The sequence below is a fragment of the Schistocerca piceifrons genome, chromosome 1, assembly GCF_021461385.2.
Source record: "Schistocerca piceifrons isolate TAMUIC-IGC-003096 chromosome 1, iqSchPice1.1, whole genome shotgun sequence".
NCBI classification, from domain to species: Eukaryota; Metazoa; Arthropoda; class Insecta; order Orthoptera; family Acrididae; genus Schistocerca; species Schistocerca piceifrons.
In genome coordinates, this window is record NC_060138.1 from 1,051,385,733 (window position 1) to 1,051,400,895 (window position 15,163).

A 15,163-nucleotide genomic window follows, 5' to 3' on the forward strand; every position below is an offset into this window, starting at 1 on the left:
GCCATCATTGGCACCGAGGCTGAACCACCCGTCATCATAAATCACAACAGACCACCTCCATGTCCTCCAACGAGCTCTCGCTTGACCGAAGTGAAGTCGCAAATGGCGATGGTTTGGGGTCAGTGGAATAGTGCCACGTGACCGTACACAGCCCGGTCTCCTAGCCACTGTACATTCTCGTGACCCCCGCTGCCAGATTCATGTGCAATGGCTACATTACTGTCAATTCTTTCTGCAGTATCGCAGAAGGAACATCCAGCACCTCGCACCCCTATTACATGAGCAAGTTCGAACTCAGTTAGGTGCTGATAATGGCGTCTTTGTCGCCTTAAAGTTGATTAAAATCTCAAAGGTAACTGACACTCAGCATGTATTTAAACCAAACCTGATTTACAGCCTCCTGGAGTGTAATTTGGTTAGACATCATCTTTCAGATGTAGAAACACGCCTTCCAAATTTCGTTTATGTCGCACAACTCCTTGGTATTGCAATGTTTTGCTGTCATTGTATTTCTGGAGAAGAAGGGTTTACATCACTCGAAACCATGGTCAAAGGTTGAATAAAATCATCTTTTGGTGCATCTAGATGGTTGCTTTGGATTCATTTGATGATCTTTAACCGTTGCTGAAGCGCAGCCATTTTCAAAATATTGAACATCTATGGAGGTATTTATTGATGTCTACACAGTTTTGTTTTATACTCAATTTCATGTGGTAATTGTAACCAATGCTTGTTTCGGCTATACATTGCTCGTTTATATTATCCATACGTCATATGCAGCATGCTGTGGACACTTCGTTGCTGTATGCCGCCTGTGAGTTGTGGATCACGAGGAAACCTGTCTATGGTACAACGATAAACTGAATTTTTTCATGTTGAGAAGTGAGAAGGAGGGGTCTGTTTTAGTCGGTAACTAGCTTCTAAAGCTAAGACCGCATAAATATTTCTTTATTTTCAACTCCCGGTTTCGAAAGAATTTGCTGTCATCTTCAGGTCCAAACAAACATTCTGGCCGCGCGGAGTGGCCGTGCGGTTTGACGCGGGAGGATCGATTCCTCTCTCGGGCATGGGTGTGTGTGTTATTCTTAGCATCAGTTATTTTGAGTAATGTGTACGTTTAGGGACCGATGTCCTCAGCTGTTTGTACCTTAGGGATTCACACATATTTGAACATTTGAACAAACTTGTTGTTACAAAACGCGTTCGCCGGCCGTTGTAGCCGAGCGGTTCTAGGCGCTTCAGCGTCTAATCGCGCGACCGCTACGGTCGCAGGTTCGGATCCCGCCTCGGGCATGGATGTGTGTGGCGTCCTTAGGTTAGTTAGGTTTAAATAGTTCTAAGTTCTAGGGGACTGATGACATCAGATGTTAAGTCCCATAGTGCTCAGAGCCATTTGAACCATTTGAACAAAACGTGTTCATTGTGAGATGGAACCTCGTACCATTTGTGCATAAAATGTAGCACATTACACATAAGGTCTGTCAAAAATTAAACATTTTCAACCAAAAAGAGCCTTGTGCACATGGTCATGTCCGTGTATGTGCCGCTTACAGATGACTGTTACGTCATAAATCGGATTAATGTTACGTCATAAAAATAATTAAATACTGTAAAATGTACACTAGCGTATCTCTTTGCGTCTCTTTAGCCTGACAAAAAATGGTTCAAATGGCTCTGAGCACTATGGGACTTAACTTCTGTGGTCATCATTCCCCTAGAACTTAGAACTACTTAAACCTAACTCACCTCAGGACATCACACACATCCATGCCCGAGGCAGGATTCGAACCTGCGACCGTAGCGGTCGCTCAGCTCCAGACTGTATTTAGCCTCACACGCCCCATTCAGTGTTCCGTGGACCAAGTCAAACTAACGTAAACTGATGTGCTACTGTGCTTTTTATTGTATGTTATGATTTTTAGGCCGTAACATTCATCTGTAAACGGTACATATACGGACATGACCATTTGCTCAAGATACTGTTTGATGGTAAATGTTTTATTTTTTACAAACCTTTGTATAATGCGGTATATTGTAGCGACTAATACGAGAACTTCGCACGACGTTCCAATTCACAATGAGCAAGTTTTGTAACAAAACATTTTGAAGGCCTGAAGACGATAGCTAATTCTGCCGAAACTGGTTGTTGTAAATAAGGAAATACTTATGCCATCTTGGCTTTAAGAAGCTTTTTAACAAATTGATGATAAAACATGCTTTGCGTTCAAAAAAATAAAAATGGAGTATTGAAACGTTTCATTTACGAAAGAAGACAATCTGTTCCTTTAATAATGTTCGTAAGGCTGAGTTTCTTATACTAGTGTAGGGAGAAGACCGTTTGACGTTGGTAGTACTGCTAGCCACGACGAGTCATTGGCGACTGCGGGAGGCTCTTTTTGAGGCGGGAACGTTGGCAGCAGCCGGCGCTGTGGCGGGCGTCTGGCGGCGTCGGCGTCGGCGGCAGCTCGGCGTCGTCGTCGCGGCTCAGTGGCCAGTAGCGCGCCGGCCGCCGCGCGGGACGGTCACGCCACAGCGTCGCGACGCCTGCCTGCCCGTGGATCGCACCATGCCGCCTGCGAGACGCCAGCCGCCGCCCGACGCCACGAGCGACCGCCGACAATAGGTGAGTCCCAGAAACTAGACCGCGCCGCACCGCACAGCTGATTAGATACCCCTATCTCCGCCGTGTTTGCACCGCGCAGTTAAAATAGCACGGCACACAAAGTGTTGGCATAACGAAGGCATTATCATTGCCACTTACTGGCCACTCTGCTGTACTTCTCACATACCCTGCAAATTTTTTCGGTTTTCGAACAGACATTAACATAACACACCAGGAAAACTGAAACGTGATCTTGTGATCTTCTGGTTTAATATAAACAGAGCATTGAATTAAAGCACAGGAATTGTTAACTAGTTTTTTTCATAAAAGTAGCCGTCTGCATCTGTACTCCGCAAGGCATTCTGTGGTGTGTGGCGGAGGGTACTTAGTGTACCACAGCACCAGTCGCGAACGATTTGTGGGAAGAAATATTGCTGGTAAGCCCTCGTGTGCACTCGAATTTCTCTAATTTTATCTTCATGGTCTTTTCGCGAGATATACGAAGCGTGATCAAAGAGTAAAGTGATGTTTTTTGTTTTTCTTAAAGACCCTTTATTTATTGATCAACATCAAATTTGTGCCCTTCAAATCCCCGTGAGAAGGAAGCCGCTTGTACCCGCGCTTTTTTCAATGTTGGAGGTACTTCTGTAACTCACTTATAGTTATGTTGTTCAGATCCTGCAGCGAATCTGTTTTTTGTCTCATAAGTTGTAGCTAAACGACGTCGTCCCACAGCTCTCTTCAGTCTCGGGAATAGAAAGAATTCCTGTGGACCATGTCCGGCGACTACGGTGGATGAGACAATATAATGGTTTTGCTGTTTGCCAAATATCACAGAAAAACATTAAGGTGTGAGCGCTATCGTGATGGAATTTCCACGAATGGTACTGCCACAATTCAGATCGTTTTCGTCGGATTGCTTCAGGCAAACGGTGCATAACTTCCGTGTGGTTTTCCTTATAGACATTACGACCATAAGACAGGAGCTCATGATACGCCATCCCATCGTAATCGACGAAAATAGTGAGAAGAATACATGTGATCGAACTTGTCGATTTTTTCCGGTCTTGGCTCTTGAGGTAATTTCACACAGTGACAATTGGACCTTGATTTCGACGTCATATAGGTATACCCGTGTTTCGTCACCTCTTTTTACCTTTTTTAGAAGTCGTGCAGCGTTTTAGACTTCTTTCTGCAATTCCTGAGCGATTTCCACGTGACGTCGGTTTAGGTGTAAAATCAAGAATTTCAGAACAAGCTTTCCCATACACTTCTGATGCCCAAAACATGCGAAAGAGCCAAAGGATATGCCGACATCGTCAGGAACCTCTATGATGGCGATTTGGCGATTTTACAGAATCATTTTCCTCACTTCTCCCGCATTGTCGTCAGCTACTTCTTTGAATCTTTAATACCACTCATAAATTCTTGTCTTACGGATAGCAGATTCGCGAAAAGTCATAGTCAACATTTAGAATGCGGTGCTGCACTTAACTCTATTTTTCAAATTGAATTTAATGCACATTTTTTGATTCATTTTATTAGTAAGTAAATTTTCGCTGAGCACTCCAAAGCACGTATAACCTTTTCGACTGTCAACAATAAACTATATTTTCACAACACTGCAAATGCAAACGTACATCACGAATATGTTTGCCAACAAGATAAAATAAATTTGAAAATTGAATCTACAAAGCCCACGAGATTAAATTCCCGTTAACACTGGCCATACCTCGTATGTCGGAGGAAACGATGTATTGGCCGACTCCTCTAGGAAGCAACGGTCTCGGAACTTTAGTAGTGAACACACCATGACGCAAAAGTTTGCTTATTTTGCAGCGTGTGCCACTGGAGTTGGCTGAGCATCTTCGTGACGCTTTAACGCTTTCTAGATGAACCTGTAACGAAATGCACTGCTCTTCTTTGGAAGTTCACTATTTCCTCAATCAAGTCTATCTAGTGCGGATCCCAGACTCACAAGCAATATTCAAGCAGAGGTCGAACGAATTATCTGTAAATTACGTCATTTGTTGGTGAACATTTGCTGAGGATTCTTCCAGCGAATTTCAGTCTGGTATTTGCTTAACCTGTTTATGTGGTTGTTCAACTTTAAAGCGCTACGTACACTCTTCCAGCGACTATCCTGCAATCGTGTAGTCTAATCACACAGTGATGTGTATTATTGCCTGTTTATCCACAATTTCTTACGTTTATTCATACTGAGAGTGATCTGCCAATCCTTGCACCAAGCATTTATTTATGCATGTCTTCCTGCATTTCGCTACGATGTTCTAGCGCTGCGACTTCTCTGTCTACAACACCTTCAACCGCCAAAAACTTTACGGAACTTCCAATGTTTTCCACTTGGTTATACAACGTTATATTATGAACAGCAATGGTTCTATAACATTCCCATGAGGCACGCCTGAAGTTACTAGTCCACAAAACATGTTCGTCACGCTGTTTACTGGCAAAAATATAATGTAATTTCACGATTTTCCTGGCTAATGTGGCCTAGAGACTGCATGGACAACCGAAAAACACCGATCATCCGATGTTCACATATTATTATACTATTTACTGAATTTACAAATCGTGGTACACGTCACATTTAACAACCTTTCTGGATTATTTGTGCTTTACTCCCCGCTAAGGTGAAAACTTATTTATAAAATTACACTTAAAACACCTTGTATTACGCAGAACTGTCAGCGTTTAGAAAATTACGATCTGCAGTGCATACCTTTTTGTAATGTTTAACAACGTGGTTGCATTTCGTATCAACACAAAGCAAGATAGGAAACAGTCGAAGAAGGAAAACTAAATTATTTTATTTTACTATAATGTTTAAGTGAATTGGAAACTATTGACCTTTGGGTGACAGAAACAGGCTAGGCAAAGGTATAGGCACAAAATCGGAAAACATTATTGTGGAATGACTGGCCTTGTATTAGGGCCGACAATGTACCGGGTGATCAAAAAGTCAATATAAATTTGAAAACTGAATAAATCACGGAGTAATGTAGATAGAGAGGTACAAATTGACACGCATGCTTGGAATGACATGGGGATGTATTAGAACCGAAAAAATACAAAGGTTCAAAAAAAGTCCGACAGATGGCGCTTCAGCTGATCAGAATAACAACAATTGGCATAACAAAGTAAGACAAAGCAAAGATGATGTTCTTTACAGGAAATGCTCAATATGTCCCCCACCATCCCTCAACAATAGCTGTAGTCGAGGAATAATGTTGTGAACAGCACTGTAAAGCATGTCCGGAGTTATGGTGAGGCACTGACGTCGGATGTTGTCATTCAGCATCCCTACAAAATGTCAGTCGATCACGATACACTTGCGACTTCAGGTAACCCCGAAGCGAATAATTGCACGGACTGAGGTCTGGGGACCTGGAAGGCCAAGCATGACGAAAGTGGCGGCTGAGCACACGATCATCACCAAACGACGCGCGTAAGAGATCTTTCACGCGTCTAGCAATACGACGTGTTTTTTTCGGTTCTAATAAAACCCCATGTCATTCCAAGAATGTGTGTCAGTTTTTACCTCTCTATCTACATTATTCCGTGGTTTATTAAGTTTTCAAATTTATACTGACTTTTTTGAGCACCCGGTATTTCAGGGGTAAAATATTTCACATGTATTACAAACGAAAGTATTCGCATCTTTTTTTTTCAGAAACCGTCGAACTATGCAGGGATAACGTGTAAACCGGAGAATCCGCAGATGGCCGTATTTTCAAACAGACTTTACAAAGAAAATTATTTAGTTTATCCAGCTTAATGTGGAGGAGTTCTTACTGTCCGCAGTTCGTGATCTTGTGATTATCGTTGACGTCCCTAGATCAGAGGCTTTCTGATTCGGTTCGCGGCCGGGCCAAGAGTGTGTGTCTTGGGAGTGTGTCTTGTCATCATCATTTCATCACCATCGAAACGAATGTCGCCGAAGTGGAGTCAAATATACAGATTTGCACCAGGCTGCCGAACTCCGCATAAGGGACGCCAGGTCCAAAATGCCGTATGCACATTTCATTACTTTTTATTGACAATTCCATATATTGCCATAAGATTTTGGTACGTGAGAGTCTGTAGTTCATTGACCTTAACAATACCAGGTCATTTTCCATAAATTGTATTACCAAGGGGGAGAGGTAATTTACGCACACCATAATTTTTTTAAAGACATACTGATGTGTAAGTGGAGCCCAGGACCTGAAAATACATTTTAGCACACTCTTAGCAGTATCAAAACACATTCAATAACGTAGAAGACCAATTTTATGACACCACAAAAAATAAAAAATAAACAATTACGTTCATTGTTGTTGACTTTTACTCTCAACATACTGTCTAAAGAGATACTGACATGTAAGTAAGACCCTGAAATTGGATGTATTGAAAAAATGGTTCAAATGGCTCTGAGCACTATGGGACTTAACATCCATCGTCATCAGTCCCCTAGAACTTAGAACCACTTAAACCTAAGTAACCTAAGGACATCACACAACACCCAGTCGTCACGAGGCAGAAGGATATATTGAATACGACATTCATTGGAAAAGTGACACTTACTACGGATTTGGAATCTAGTAGAAGAATTCATTAAAAACAACAACCAAATTTCAGTATTTTTAAATTTAAGCTAACTGACTAGATTACAGTGTTTCAAAAGGGATAAATAAAGTACCTCCCACTATCACCCATTAGTACTGAGAGGGTTAATGTTCCTAATACGTTATGCGCCGAGTATATTTTATTGCTTTGTTTATTTGTTTGAAATAGGTGTATATTTTTCATTAAAAGATTCGATCGCTTGTGAATAGATGATTACTGTAATATAACATATTTCAATGGCCTTACTGCAATATTTCGTACAATTTTCCCGATTGTATGACAAATATGAGCTCTGAGACTTCTGCATCCTACTTTTACCCTCCTTCCGATGTAAACATTACGTAATTGTGATGAAATTGCAGCATACCCGGCTATTTCCCTCGCAAATTCCAAGACTACAAAGAGTATCACTGCGAACAAGTGAATAAGCTTATATTAATGTATTTTAGACTGCATGCTTTGGTAGTCTTTGTCACTGAAGGTAAAATCTTTTAGGTTGCTAGGCCGCATAATATTCCTTTTCAGTATCTCATACGCGATAGACGTTTCCACGCCTCTTCTGGGCTCTTCTTCAGGGTGATCTGCTGTTGGTCGTTAGTTAACCGTAACAGCAGAAGATCCTCTAGAAGATCCTAGCAGAGGGGTCGAAACGTCGACCGTGCACAAGATACTGAAAAAGAACATAATGCGGCCTAGCAAACTAGTAAAGTTTACCTATAGAGCGCTAACTTTTGTGAGGCACTTGGAAAGCTCAGTTATAGACAAATAATTGACGCCAGCGAATTAATTGTGCTCAAACCCGTAATCATTTACGTGACTGATGGCACGCTGTAGTATGCGGGGGCTGCCTTTCACGTTTTGGCAAAAATCGTGAAAGGAAAATCAGTATGGCGTAACTTATTTATATTGATATGAAGATGGACATGTCCGAAAACACAGATGCCACAGGTGACCGTGCAGCTCTCTAGAATGATTTACTATTAAAAACAGTCTTGATCACGATTTATTTATCAAGGTGACCGGTTTCGACCACTACTGTGGTCATCTTCAGACCATTGAGTAGGAACCTCTTTCTGTTGGAGAATCACTACTGTGGACACTACTGTCGTCACTAGTAGTAGTAGTAGAAGTAGTAGTAGTAGTGATTCTACAGCAGAAAGAGGTTCCTAGTCAATGGTCTGAAGATGACCACAGTAGTGGTCGGAACCGATCACCTTGATAAATAAATCGTGATCAAGACTGTTTTTAATAGTAAATATTTGTAAGACATTGATCACTGCCTTTCCCATAACGTATTCAAAAATAATTTCTCTAGAATGAAATTACAATTAAATCAATACCATTAGCTTCTGACAGGAGTTGTTATACATCAACGCGGACAGCCGAAAATGTGTGACTCGACCGGGACTCGAACCGGGGATCTCCCATTTACATGCACACACTTTCGAATGTCCGCGTTGATGTATATCAACGCCTGTCAGCAGCTAATGGTTTTAATTTAATTATAATTTCATTCTAGAGAGCTGCATGTTCACCAATGGCATATATTCTTTCGCACATGTACGAAAGAACAGATTCCATCTTCATATCGTTAAGGCTAAGCGGCTGATGACCTTCTTCATTGCTGATGCACACGACTTGCCTGAACTCTTACGGGACTCGGTAGATTGTCTGCCGCGAGTAATGGGTATAATGGCTGGGGTACTACGAATGTAGAGTGTGGACTATAGGTTGAGATTGTGCATCTCACGGGGAAGGTACCGGCGATAAGTCGCTGCAGTCGCCATATCCTCTGAGCCCTCTGTGTCTGCCATGTAAGCAGGAGATCCCGGCCAGGGCACACATCTTCGACTGTACCCATTGATGTATATCAACGCTTGTCAGCAGCTAATGCTATTGATTTAATTGTAATTTTATTTATAATGAATTACCCGCAACCATTTTCTTTTATCGACCTTTATTCATCTGTGAGGACTTTTCAGGATGCCTGGAATCCCATGTTCAGATGTTTACATCTATTCTCGTACCCTGAACATTATTTTTCCACTAATGACGTCGAAGAATTTTGCATTAGAAGGTTTTGGGATAGCTATAGTAAAACATCGTTAGGTAAAGAAAGAATTTGGCACGGTGCCCAACTGCAGGCTGTTAATGAAAGTACGACCTTATGGGATAAGTTCACAGATATGCGAGTTGCTGGAAGACATCTTAAGTAATAGAACCCAGGATGTGGTCCTCGACGGCGACTGTTCATCAGAGACAAGTGTATCTTCGGGAGTGCTCCAGGCAAGTGTGAAAGGACCACTGTTGTTCTCGATATACATAAATGAACTGGCGGACAGGGTGGGCAGCAATCTGCGCTTGTTTGCTGATGATGCCGTTGTGTACGGTAAGCTGTCGAATTTGAGTGACTGCGGGAAGGTACAAGACGACTTAGACAAAATTTCCAGTCGGTGTGATGAATGGCAGCTAGCTCTAAATGTGGAAAAATGTAAGTTAATGAGGATGAGCAGGAATATCAAACCTGTAATGTCAGTGTACAGTATTACTGGTGTCCTACTTGACACAGTAAGTCGTTTAATTACCTAGGCGTAACGTTGCAAAGTGGTATGAAGTGGAACGAGCATATGAGAACTGTGATCGGGAAGGGGAATGATGGATTTCGGTTTATTGTGAGAATTTTAGGTAAGAGTGGTTCACCTGTAAGGTAGACCGCATAAAGGACGCTGGTGCGACCTGTTCTGGAGTCCTGCTCGAGTGTTTGGGATATGTACCAGGTAGGATTGAAGGAAAAGATAGAAACAGTTCAGAGGCGGGCTGCTAGATTTGTTACGGTAGGTTCGAACAACACTTAAATGTTACGGGGATGCTCCAGGAACTCAAATGGGAATCCCTGGAGGTAAGGCAACGTTCTTTTCGAGAAACACTATTGAAAAAATTTTAAGAACCGCCATTTGAAGCTGACTGCCAAGCGATTCTACTGCAGCCAACATAGATTGCGTCTAAGGACCTAGCACGTACGAATATATCTAAGTTTGCTCTCCCGTTATAATGGTGTATATCGATTTGATATCTCGTCGGTCAATTTTGTGAAGGAACTTCCTGGCAGGTTAAAACTGACTCGAGCTCGGGACCTTTGCCTTTCGCGGGCAAGTTCTCTACCAACTGAGCTACCCAAGCACGACTCACGCCCCGTTCTCACAGCTTTACTTCTGCCAGTACCTCGTCTCCTACCTTCCAAACTTTACAGAAGCTCTCCTGGAAACATCCCCCAGGCTGTGGCTAAGCCATGTCTCCGCCAATATCTTTTCTTTCAGGAGTGCTAAATGGTTCAAATGGCTCTGAGCACTGTGGGACTCAACTGCTGTGGTCATCAGTCACCTAGAACTTAGAACTAATTAAACCTAACTAACCTAAGGACATCACACACATCCAGGCCCGAGGCAGGATTCGAACCTGCGACCGTAGCGGTCTCGCGGTTCCAGACTGAAGCGCCTAGAACCGCTCGGCCACATCGGCCGGCTCAGGATAGTCATGCATGCGGAATGTGACTTCGAGATGAGCTAGTTCAGCCTGAAGATGTAAATCGGGGTGAATTGGCATGTTCCAACGTACCATCCACACTTCTCTTGATAAACACATTTAGCTATGTGGTGCCGCTAGAATTTGAGGTGTGTGTGTGTGTGTGTGTGTGTGTGTGTGTGTGTGTGTGTGTGTGTTTGTGTGTTGTCTTTCGATGTATGTCACACATATTTAGGTTTCCAATTTCCTCGAACGGCTGTTTCTCTTTGCATTTGTTTCTTGAAATTTACGGGGCGTGCACCTGTTGAAATATCAGCTGTTGTCAAAGACGTCACCTGGTTGCCGTACCGAACGTTTGAACATTTTATACGCCCGCGGAAACTCCATTTTCACTATTCAATAATGCTGCGCACACCACCGTCGACGTCCAACAAATTCATCGCCGAGGGAAACACAAAATTCAGCAAACCAATTGTATACAGTCGTTTTAGAAGGTGACTGATTATCAAAAGTCGAAATAAGACATTCGAGGCATAGTTGTTGATTTAAGCCTCAGCAAAAAGAATAAAAGTCCTACTTTGTCCACGACACAATGTAGTTTAACGCTCATTGTAAACAAAGTCACTGTTAACAGTAAAATATGACAAATTTGAAAACAGTAATAGTGTCACATGCGAATAGCGTCATCTGCTACTTGTATATAAAAGGTACAGAAGAGCGCGGAATGTAATTAGTAATAACAACCACTATAAATTACATTGTCCTCATTGTACATCTTCAGTACTTTTTCCTGTTTTCTTCATTAAAAGCCAGTTGACTTCAAAAAACATTCTACAGATATATGTGTGAGACAAAGACATGTCTTGTGACAGGATGGACTTCCACTGCTTACAACAAAGAATGAAACATTCAGAAGACATGGTCCGATCTCAGTCTAACTATATACTGATACACAACATGGGCGGATATGTCCAGTTCTCTGTGATAGGTGGAATCGCCACCGGGATGCATTAGTGTTGTCGCTGGTTTTTCGGTGGGGTATACAGGGTATTCTGAAATACCCACTACACGCTTCTAGAACTTGCAGAGGGATGTGAGTACACAATGTTTTGAACAGGAATCCATGGCCTGAAAAGTACGTTTCCGTGCTACAACTATTTGAAAACATGTTGGTAACGCGACTACTTTTGGGAGTAATTTATTAGGCGTGATCCAATATATTACTTGTTTTGCAGGTCCACTCCTTAAAAACTAAAGAAATTGCCCGTGTACTCGTTGACCGTTTTCTTCAACATGATTTCTCCATTTGGCCGGCTGGTCTTGTGGTGGAAGACACAGATTCCACTTCGGGTATTCGGCGTCTGCTTGGAGCACCACAGTCACGCCCGCTGAGGGTCCCCCACTTCTTCATCGAAGACGTTGCCTAACACTGGCGAGAAAGGCATGCGATGCTGTCATAACGATCTTGATAAAGTCGACCTACAACTCTTCCATTACCGTGGGTTTCGCCAAACAGAAGGATCGTGTCGGTGTAGTCTGCAAAAGAGTACTCACCTACGTTGCTCTCACACCCACAAACAGGTGAATGAGGCTCTAACCAGGTCACAGACGATGGAGAGACGTCATATGAAATCAGTCAATGCGACGTAAGCACCGCCTCCTACGACTACCCTGCTGTATACTATCTAGTAGTTTTCAAACGGCTGCAGCACAGAAACGGTACATTTCTGGACATGGGTTCCAATTAATAATTTGTCTACTCAGTCTTCTCTGCAAATCCTTGAAGTTTGTAATGGGAATTTCCTAACTCTGTATAAGGAGTGTGAATAGCGTTAGAAGTTGAATGAGCGTTGTGAAGGACACGTATATGCCGAGTACTTGCCTGAGACCGATAGTGGCCTCATTCTACGAATGTGAGTCAAATGAAAACCTTAAATATTTTAGTAAATATTATTTACTGTGCAGAAGTAATACAAAGCTGTATCACTTTTCAACATAATCTCCCCCACACTCAATGCAAGTCCTCCAGAGCGTACAAAGTGCATAAATTCCTTTAGGAAAAAATTATTTTGGTAGTCCGCGAAACCACTCATGCACCGCGTGGCGTACCTCTTCATCAGAACGGAAATTCTTTTCTCCCATTGCGTCTTTGAATCGTCCAAACACATGGAAATCACTAGGGGCAAGGTCTGGTGAGTACGGTGGGTGAGGAAGACACTCAAAATTCAGGTCTGTGACTGTTGCAAGGGCAGTGTGGGGTCTTGCATTGTCATGTTGCAAAAGGACACCTGCTGATAGCAATCCACCCGCTTTGATTTGATTGCAGGCCGCAGATGATTTTTTAGGACATCTGTCTATGATGCACTGGTGACAGTGGTCTCTCTAGGCATGTAATGCTCCAAAATAACGCCTTTTTCGTCCCAAAAGAGAGTCAGCATAACCTTCCCTGCCGATGGTTCTGTTCGAAACTTCCTTGGTTTTGGTGACAAAAGATGGCGCCATTCCTTGCTCGCTCTCTTCGTTTCCGGTTGGTGGAAGTGAACCCAGGTTTCGTCCCCAGTAACGATTCTTGCAAGGAAGCCATCACCTTCTAATTCAAAGCGCCGAAAAAGTTCTTCACAAGCATCAACACGTCGTTCTCCCATTTCAGTAGTTAGCTGTCGGGACACCCATCTTGCAGACACTTTGGAGCACATCATGCACAACGTGGTGTGCTGACCCATGACTAACCTGTAAATATGCTGCAATGTCATTCAGTGTCACTCGGCGGTTTTCCTTCACTATGACTTCAAGTGCTGCAATGTTCTGTGGAGTCACAACTCGTTGTGCCTGACCTGGCCGAGGAACAGCTTCCACTGAAGTCACACCATTTGCGAACTTCCTACCCCATTCGTAGACTTTCTGCTGTGACAAACATGCATCACCGTACTGAACCTTCATTAGTCGATGAATTTCAATAGGTTTCGCACCTTCACTACGCAAAAACCGTATAACAGAACACTGTTCTTCCCTGGTGCAAGTCGCAAGTGGGGCTGCCATCTTCATACTGATACTGCGATAGTATGTGTGCATCTGAGCTATGCTACCAATTACAGGCCATCATGCACGCTGTTTGTAGCACGCTTACCAACTAACAGGATAACGGCGTGAAATTTCGATTTGTTATTACAAATTTAAGGTTTTCATTTGACTCACCCTCGTATGTATCCATTTGGCCGACTGGTCGTATCGCGGGAGACACAGATTTGCAGTGGATTCATATGTGACAGTGACTCGATAATCGATTACATGGCTGCGTGAGGGCAGGCGTATTCGTCGTTACGCTCGACCATGTCCGACCACCACAAAGGAGGATTGCCATATTGTGCATCAACCACACCATAATCTCGTCACATCTGCACCTGCCATACAAGAACAAGTAATGGACTCCCTGCAACATTTGGTATCATCCAGAACCATCAGTAGTACTCTAGCGGCAGCCGGGCTAGGCAATTACCATGCCTTGTGAACATCACAACACAAACGGCTTTATTTGGTATGATGACGTGACCGGGAAGGATAGACTGCTGATGAATAATAAATGACGTCATTGTGTTCAGCGATGAACTGCGTCTATGCACTATCCTAGACGACCATCATCGGCGAGTATGACTTAGATCTGGGAGGAGATGTCTTCCTTGCAATGTATTACAGAGGCACTGCGGTGTAACTCCAGCCACCATTCTGTGCACACATCGGGTTTGGCTTCAGGTTACGGCTGGTTGTGACTGAGGAAGCTCTGATAGCCAAACGGTACTTCGTGGAGATCCTGCACCCCCATGTGCTACTTCTCGTGCGAGGATGTCGTATTTCAACAGGACGACGTTCGTCCACATGTCGTACGTGTCTCTATAAACGTTCTACCTGATATTGAGGTACTCTCGTGGCCTTTCAGATCCATCCCCGACAAAAGAGAACATGTATGATGCCAGCTCTGACGTCGAACCCGTTCCAGTCCCAGTAATAGAATGTCAACCATCACCTACAATAGTTGAGTTCCAGCTTTCTTCAGGATACAACTGCCATATGGTGCTCTCCTCAGGCCAATCAGTGCATAAACCCCGTCAGGAGGGAAGGTATCATCATACTGGTATGTGGGCTAACACAGTCAGATTCGTTGTAAATTTGACTAGATATTGTACGTGCTCAAATAACGTCACATACCGAAACAACTCGTGAAGTTTCATTTCGTTTGTACCTCCCCTTATGGCTGAGACAGTTTATTTATTTACTTATTTTTTGTTAGGCAGTGTACTTCCACAGCCATTTCTCCATAATTCATAGTTACTTCATTATCTAGTATGTAAAAATAGCTACATTTAGCAAAAATCTCGTTCCTTTGTCATCAGTTGACGAGAACGTTACGCATGA

The 15,163-nt window shown here is 43.0% G+C and overlaps 1 protein-coding gene across 1 annotated transcript in view; it reads left to right on the top strand.

The window, feature by feature from the left end:
- The first annotated feature begins 2,516 nt into the window (after positions 1-2,516).
- The window catches only part of LOC124796481 (guanylate cyclase 32E), an 823,982-nt gene continuing 811,335 nt past the window's right edge, over positions 2,517-15,163 (top strand). Inside the window, exon 1 of the mRNA XM_047260702.1 lies at positions 2,517-2,623. The gene's annotated coding sequence lies outside the window, so the exon portion shown is untranslated. The remainder of the gene's footprint in view (positions 2,624-15,163) is intronic.